Source organism: Coregonus lavaretus (assembly GCF_964263955.1).
Source record: "Coregonus lavaretus genome assembly, contig: HAP1_SCAFFOLD_4321, whole genome shotgun sequence".
Classification (NCBI taxonomy): Eukaryota; Metazoa; Chordata; class Actinopteri; order Salmoniformes; family Salmonidae; genus Coregonus; species Coregonus lavaretus.
Window position 1 is genome coordinate 23,924 of NW_028158244.1, and position 8,610 is coordinate 32,533.

Genomic DNA, 8,610 nt, shown 5'->3' on the forward strand with positions numbered 1-8,610 from the left:
TTGCTAGAGAACCAGTTCGGATTTAAGTATAATTTTTGTATGACTGAAGCTTTTAGTGGTAGGTCTAATGCTTTAATATTTAATAATTTATGTCCTCCTAATTCATATTCATTATATAAATATGCCCTTTTAATTTTGTCTGGCTTGCCGTTCCAAATAAAATTGAATATTTTTTTCTCATATAATTTGAAAAACTGTTCGCTAGGCGTAGGCAATACCATAAGCAAATAGGTAAACTGGGATAATACTAAAGAGTTAATCAGGGTGATTTTTCCACAAATTGACAGGTATTTACCTTTCCATGGTAGGAAGATCTTATCTATTTTTGCTAACTTTCTATAAAAAAATGTTGGAGTGAGATCATTTATTTCATTTGGGATATGTATTCCGAGTATATCCACATCACCATCAGACCATTTTATTGGTAAACTACGTGGTAATGTAACATTTTTATTTTTTAGTAATCCAATACGTAATATAGTACATTTATCATAATTTGGTTGTAATCCAGAGAGGTTAGAAAATGTATCTAGATCCTCTATGAGGCTGTGGAGGGATTCTAGTTGTGGATTTAAAAGAAAACATGAATCATCAGCGTACAATGACACCTTTGTTTTTAAGCCCTGGATTTCTAATCCCTTGATATTATTGTTGGATCTGATTTGAATAGCTAACATCTCGATGGCAATAATAAATAGATATGCCGATAGTGGACAACCTTGTTTCATTCCTATTGACAGTTTAAAACTTTCAGAGAAATAGCCATTATTTACTATTTTACACCTAGGGTTACTTTACATGATTTTAACCCAATTTATAAGAGATTGTCCAAAATTGAAATGCTCCAGGCATTTATATATAAACTCCAGTCGTACTTTATCAAATGCCTTTTCAAAGTCTGCTATGAATAGCAGGCCTGGTTTCCCAGATTTTTCATAGTGTTCTATTGTTTCCAGTACTTGCCTTATATTATCTCCAAGGTATCGTCCATGTAAAAAAACCTGTCTGATTAGAATGAATAATGTCCGACAATACCTTTGTAATTCTATTGCATCACAACACTGAAGTGTAAGGGGCCTCCAATTTTGTAAATGGACTCGATCTTTATATTTTCCACTTGTATCCTGTTTCAGTAATAATGAGATCAGACCTTCTTCTTGAGTGTCAGATAATCTACCATTTACATAGGAGTGGTTAAAACATGCTAATAACAGTCCTCTGAGTATATCAAAAAATATAAATTCCTCTGTCCTAGTTAAAAACAAGTTATCATCCAATAGGCTTTGATAAAATTTCCAATATCCTCGCCCACGTGGAAATTCAGTAAGAGTAATGTATATGCCAATTATATGATGGTCCGACCGCATTCTGTCCCCTATCAACACTTTTTAAACTTTTGGTGCCAACGAGAATGACATAAGAAAGAAGTCAAGACGACAAGCTTGATTGATTCTCCGCCATGTATATCTCACTAGATCAGGATATTTAAGCCTCCATATATCTACTAGTTCTAATGTATCTATGACATTCACGATTTCCTTAAGAGCATGAGGGTGATTGTTTGTAGTGTGATTTCCTTTACGGTCCATTGAGCTATTTAAAACGGTATTATATTCTCCCACCATAATAATAGAGTCTTGAATTGCTTGCAAGGTCGATAATGTATTAAATATATTTTCTAAGAAGTGTGGATCATCATTATTTGGTCCATAAAGGTTAATGAGCCATATTTGTTTATTGGCCAATAACATATTTAAAATAATCCATCTACCTTGCGTATCTCTTTGGACAATTTGCACATTCGGATCGAAATTACTGTTAATTAATATCATCACCCCTTTTGAGTTTCTTAGCCCATGGGAGAAGTATATTTCGCCCCCCCCATTCCTTTTTCCACGCAACTTCATCTCCTTCTACTGTTGTGGGCCTCTGTAGTTGTCCGGTGACTTGTCATGTAGTCCTGAACAGAACTACAGAATGGATTTTCCTTCCACTCGTTCTGGAAGATTGGTTCTGTGAAGATAGGCTAGCCAGCCGTGTCCATGGTTCCCCAGTGGGGCGATGAGAGTAGCTTAGTAGGATGGTCCCACTTAAATTCACTTTTCCAGATATTGTACTTAGGACAGCTAATCAGCCGTACCAGTGATTGTCTGAGAGGGGAGTTTCCTTCTCCACCTCGTGTTGTTATTCAGAGTTCAAACAACTTCACACATGCAGCTGCAGCCTGGCGATGTTCTGGTCTCATATGTTCCAACCATTTTTAACTTGTAGCGGCTGCTTCACGTCTTTCTGGCCTAAAGGTTCATTTCTCTACTAAGCCTTTATGCACTCTGGTCGAAAAAGGGACGGTTCCGTCACGTTGACACGCTCTCTGACCTCACTCAAGTGGGGGGCGGTGACTACTCACTTGTACAAAGTTAGAGAAACAATTTCCTCTTATAGTTTCTAAGATCACATCCCTCTCTTAACAAAAACACTTTCATCATTGTTCATACTTCATACACAGCGTAGAGGATGGACACTTCACACAGTTAGTGTGTATACTTTTACTTTTCAAGTCACAGTATTTCCTTTAGAACATTTTTAATGACATCACAAAATAACCCATATTACATTATTATTCTTTAGATCGCCTCTGAACATTCCCCACGTTCTACGTTAGAAATATTGTTGCAGTATTCGCTTTAGAACGTGTTAAGAGTTTCGGCGGGAAAAGTCTGTAAACAAAGACATTCCTTTCGTTAATACTGGAGGGGGAGAGAGAGACTCCTTCTCCTTATATTTACGACAGGCCGTGAGGTGTCAAAACCCCACAGTCCCCCCCCCCCCCCCCCCCCCCCCCCTCCCCCCCCTCTGCGGGTGGGAGGAGATCTGGAGTAAGCTCTCCCTGCAAACCTGATCTGCCCATTTGGATCCTCGCAGGACAGTCATGACAATGCCCACAGCAGGCCTGGAGGTGAGAGGCTGCACCACATGTTGGAGCTCACTGAGCGCAGGCAGAAGGGTGAAGTTGGCCCTAGTCACTGATCAGAGGTCAGAGGTCAGAATAGAGCAGTGGGGACCTGGCCAATAGCAGAGCTGGGAGGAAAGGCAGACAAACAATGAGCTGACCCTGTGTAGTGGAACACTTTTATCAGCTCATTGGATCAGTGTGTACTGTACTGTAGGAGATTAGAAAATGTCAAATCCATGCTGTCATTTGCACATTTGTAGCCTGTGGTGTTTTCAGAGGCTGACTCTGTCCATGTATTGCTGAAGTTAGACATTACCGCCCCCTAGTGGGTGTTGGTACCAGTACACTGTGTTTATCTACAACGATATCTCATCCTCTCCCTGTCTCTCCGCAGCCTACCTGAAGAGGCGCCACAGCTCGCTGAGTGACGGCCATTCTGTGGACGGTGGCCTGGCAGGGCCGGACTTCCTCCAGAGCTCCAGCCCCCAGCACCAGCGGCCTCCTCAGCAGTACCAGAAGAAAGTCCGGGTGGTCCTGGGTCCCGAGGAGAAGGAGGCTCTGAAGAGTGCTTACCAGGAGAAGCCCTACCCGTCCCCCAAAACCATTGAGGAGCTGGCCTCCCAGCTCAACCTCAAGACCAGCACCGTCATCAACTGGTTCCACAACTACAGGTCAGTTTACTTCACTGCAAAGTATGACAGCAACCCGTTAGAGATGGCCGACGTCAACCTTTGTTCTACCGGGATTATCTGCCCATCAAATATGGTGATGTACGATGCTATTTTCCTTACTGTTGTAGAAGGTCTATAAATACAAAAATTTGCCAACACAGCAGTTGGGATATAGCGCAAAATCAAATGCGACTGGACGAAAGATAATGCTGTTAAAACAAGAGGCTAAGTGCAGGCAATGGCAAATCTGTTCTAGTAATCCTTTCTGGTGGTGGAGTAGGTGTGTGTGTGTGTGTGTGTGGGTGGGTGTGGTTGTGCTTGTGTCCGGGTGTGTGGGTGTGTGTGTTCTGTGTCCGTCTGTGGCCCCAACACATGATGGAGCAGTGACTGTCTGATGAGGAACGGGGCTGTCTTACCGTAGTGACATCATGGCCTGGAGAGACACAGTCTACCGTCTTCACCACTGGATAATAATAACGCTTTATTTGTGTCAGAAAATAATATATAAATAAATCATATTGTTTGTTCTGTCTCTCATAAAGCTGTGATTGATGAGAATATCCAAGGCTTAGGCCATAGACTGTCATTCTTGTAATTTTTGAAAGCCACAACAACTTTAGGACAACACCTACGTAGGCGTGAATTTTTGGGGAAATAAGCTACTGTTCATAACCTTAGCTTGTATTAAAGCTTTTATGATAGGCCAGTAGGAGAAATGAGGACATTTGGTTTTCAACCTCACATGGAGGGATTTTCCCGGCCCGCGTGGGATCATATCTTTCTTAATAAGCTGTAACTTGATTAAACTGGTCATTCGATGTTTCTATAGGCTATTGATATGGTTTGTTCTCTCTCTCGTTATTGGTCCCCTGGCTACCTTGCATTTTTATGCTATTACAATACCTTTGAGAAATGGAACACTGTTCCATTGAATGTTTGGTCAGGAGAAAGCCATGAATAAAACGAAACGTAGCCTTCAGCCGTATTCACTGCCTTTCCAATAGGCAGAAAAGGGAAGGTAGACTCGTTAAAAAAAATTTACCGTTGGACACAAGATAGTTAGGGAGTGTCTGTTTATAAAAAATAAAAAATAAAATAAATACAATTTACAGCTATAGTCTTAAGGACCCCATGCATCTGACAGAGAGAGAGAAACAATATTTTATTTTATTTCTGGACATTTTGCGCTGCTTTGGTGGAACTCCCCACTCTGTCTATCCTACATTCTTCTCTTGCGTTCTGTATATAACATATTGATTGAAATAGGCTACAGCCAATAGGAATAGGCTAATTACTGCTGTGAGCTGCGTTTTGTACTGCTTTACTGCACGGCGCCAGTCAAGTTCAACTAGGCTAAACCGTCGTCTGTCACAACCATCGTCTGTCACAACCATCGTCTGTCACATCACAATGTCTTCACCATCGTCGATGGCTGTCGTAATATCGCCCAACCTAGTCTTAACCCCCTGCTCTCCGTCCCTCCCCAGGTCTCGTATCCGCAGGGAGCTCTTCATAGAGGAGATTCAGGCTGCAGGGTCAGCGGCAGCAGCTAAAGCCGGGGAGGGGGACAGCTGTGACGGGACAGAGTCAGACGGCACGGTGGAGGGCCGCCACGGGGGGCACAGAGGAGCCTCTGAGGACCGGGACATGGAGGCCGGGGTTGAAGCCAGGCTGTCAGGTGGATCCCCTGCCCAGAGAAACTGCACTACCTCAGGCTCGGCCGGGCCGGGCTCCAGCAGCAGCAGCCTCTTCAGTCTCCCTGAGGCATGTCTCTGTCTCTCAGCCCCCTCCAGTCACACCTCAACCCCGGCTAAGAACCCCAGGGACAATACCCTGCGCAAGAAGAAAGCTGCCAACCTCAACAATATAATCCACAGACTGGAGAAGGCTGCTGGCAAGGAAGACCCCTCTGAGTGGGAGTTCTGAACCTCCCCCCACGCCCCTTCTCATGACCTCACAACCTCTGCCCTTTGACTGTCCCCCTGGTCTTCTCCTATTGGACAGAAGAGGGCACAGCCAAAGCCAAGCTCAATGGCCATTTTTATACCCAGTCTCTTTCCTGAGAGAAAGGAGAGAAGAAGAAGTGGTTGCCAAACCAAGATGGAGAAGAAGATATAATGAACTCTGAGAAGACAAAAAGGAGGGAATCTTAGGCTCTGAATACTGAGTTTAGTTTTGTTACTGAGAATCACTTAGTCGTCCTGCTGGCCACAGGGCCTACTGTACCCCCAAACACCACCAGTTACTGGCAGGTACCCCCAAACACCCCAGTTACTGGCAGGTACCCCCAAACACCACCAGTTACTGACAGGTACCCCCAAACACCACCAGTTACTGGCAGGTACCCCCAAACACCACCAGTTACTGACAGGTACCCCCAAACACCCCAGTTACTGGCAGGTACCCCCAAACACCCCAGTTACTGGCAGGTACCCCCAAATACCACCAGTTACTAGCAGGTACCCCCAAACACCACCAGTTACTGACAGGTACCCCCAAACACCACCAGTTACTGACAGGTACCCCCAAACACCACCAGTTACTAGCAGGTACCCCCAAACACCCCAGTTACTGGCAGGTACCCCCAAACACCCCAGTTACTGGCAGGTACCGCCAAACACCACCAGTTACTGGCAGGTACCCCCAAACACCACCAGTTACTGGCAGGTACCCCCAAACACCACCAGTTACTGACAGGTACCCCCAAACACCACCAGTTACTAGCAGGTACCCCCAAACACCCCAGTTACTGGCAGGTACCCCCAAACACCCCAGTTACTGGCAGGTACCGCCAAACACCACCAGTTACTGACAGGTACCCCCAAACACCACCAGTTACTGGCAGGTACCCCCAAACACCACCAGTTACTGGCAGGTACCCCCAAACACCACCAGTTACTGGCAGGTACCCCCAAACACCACCAGTTACTGGCAGGTACCCCCAAACACCACCAGTTACTGGCAGGTACCCCCAAACACCACCAGTTACTAGCACGTACCCCCAAACACCACCAGTTACTGTCAGGTACCCCCAAACACCACCAGTTACCGTCAGGTACCCCCAAACACCACCAGTTACTGGCAGGTACCCCCAAACACCCCAGTTACTGGCAGGTACCCCCAAACACCACCAGTTACTGACAGGTACCCCCAAACACCACCAGTTACTGGCAGGTACCCCCAAACACCCCAGTTACTGGCAGGTACCGCCAAACACCACCAGTTACTGACAGGTACCCCCAAACACCACCAGTTACTGGCAGGTACCCCCAAACACCACCAGTTACTGGCAGGTACCCCCAAACACCACCAGTTACTGGCAGGTACCCCCAAACACCACCAGTTACTGACAGGTACCCCCAAACACCACCAGTTACTGGCAAGTACCCCCAAACACCACCAGTTACTGGCAGGTACCCCCAAACACCACCAGTTACTGGCAGGTACCCCCAAACACCACCAGTTACTGGCAGGTACCCCCAAACACCACCAGTTACTGTCAGGATGCACCACAGACAGACAGAGCTGGACCAGGGGCTGTTAGTTTAGAAGAGAAACCTCAGTGTCCTGTCCACAGATCTCCCCTCACGTAGTGACCTCACGTAGTATGCCCAGCCACCTCTTTTCCGACACTTTCCAGCGACTGTTACAAACCTTTTGCCTTTCTCACTCCGCACAGGGCAGGCTGACTTTTTAACCTTGTTACTCCATTTTGTGTGTGTGTCTATGGCTGAGGAGCAAGATGATTCAGCTGAAGAGAAGAATCAAACCTAAAAAGGCCAAGTTTCCATAGTTACTGAGGGAAGAATGACCTTTGACCCCTGTGTGGTCCTGCTGACAGCCATGTGATGGTGCTGAGGGGCGGGATCTCTGGTGCACCACTCATCTGAGGAACCACCTTTTTCCCCTAGTGTGCTCCAAGGATGATTTTTATATAGCAATTTGTTTGCCACTAAGAGATTGCATAGTCTATTGACTCTAAAGAGTACAAATTAGGGAATTGTTTTTACAAAAGCTAAAAATAGAAGAGTTACTGTTTTTACTTAAAAATGAAACATGGTTAACTCACAGTTGAAACATGATATATGATGAAACTACATAGTAGCTAACATAGTGATATGGTGTCATTGTCTGGGTTAGTAAGGGCACACATCACAGTTTAACCTGTTTAACCTAGTGGGTCTCTGACAATGTTTTCCTCACAAATCATATTTCCAGGCCAAATCAGGAAAACTGGACAAAACAACACAGAGATGTCAATATCATCTGTACTGGAAGTCCCAGGTTTGGTCCATAACACGGAGTGCTGTACCAGGCTACATACAGAGAGGCAGGGGAACCGTTTGGGACTTCCCTATGGTGGCTTATACTAAAGCCCTAAACCAGAACCTTCTCCATACCCTGCTCCATACCCTGCTCCATACCCTGCTCCATACCCTACTCCATACCCTACTCCAGACCCTACTCCATACCCCACTCCATACCCTATACCAGACCCTACTCCATACCCTACTCCATACCCTACACCAGACCCTTCTCCATACCCTACTCCATACCCTACTCCATACCCCACTCCATACCCTACTCCATACCCTACACCAGACCCTGCTCCATACCCTACTCCATACCCTACTCCATACCCTACACCAGACCCTGCTCCATACCCTACACCAGACCCTTCTCCATACCCTACACCAGACCCTTCTCCATACCCTACACCAGACCCTGCTCCACACACACCCTACTCCATACCCTACACCAGACCCTACTCCATACCCTACACCAGACCCTACTCCATACCCTACACCAGACCCTGCTCCATACCCTACACCAGACCCTTCTCCATACCCTACACCAGACCCTACTCCATACCCTACACCAGACCCTACACCATACCCTGCTCCATACCCTACACCAGACCCTGCTCCATACCCTACACCAGACCCTGCTCCATACCCTACACCAGACCCTGCTCCATACCCTACA

The 8,610-nt window shown here is 46.0% G+C and overlaps 1 pseudogene across 1 annotated transcript in view; it reads left to right on the forward strand.

The window, feature by feature from the left end:
* Positions 1-7,981, forward strand: part of LOC311124250 (homeobox protein cut-like 1) — a 30,968-nt pseudogene extending 22,987 nt beyond the window's left edge. The window contains exons 13-15 of the transcript in view: positions 3,348-3,624; positions 5,112-6,589; positions 6,680-7,981. The product of the transcript in view is annotated as a homeobox protein cut-like 1 (transcript). The remainder of the gene's footprint in view (positions 1-3,347; positions 3,625-5,111; positions 6,590-6,679) is intronic.
* The last annotated feature ends 629 nt before the right edge of the window (positions 7,982-8,610 follow it).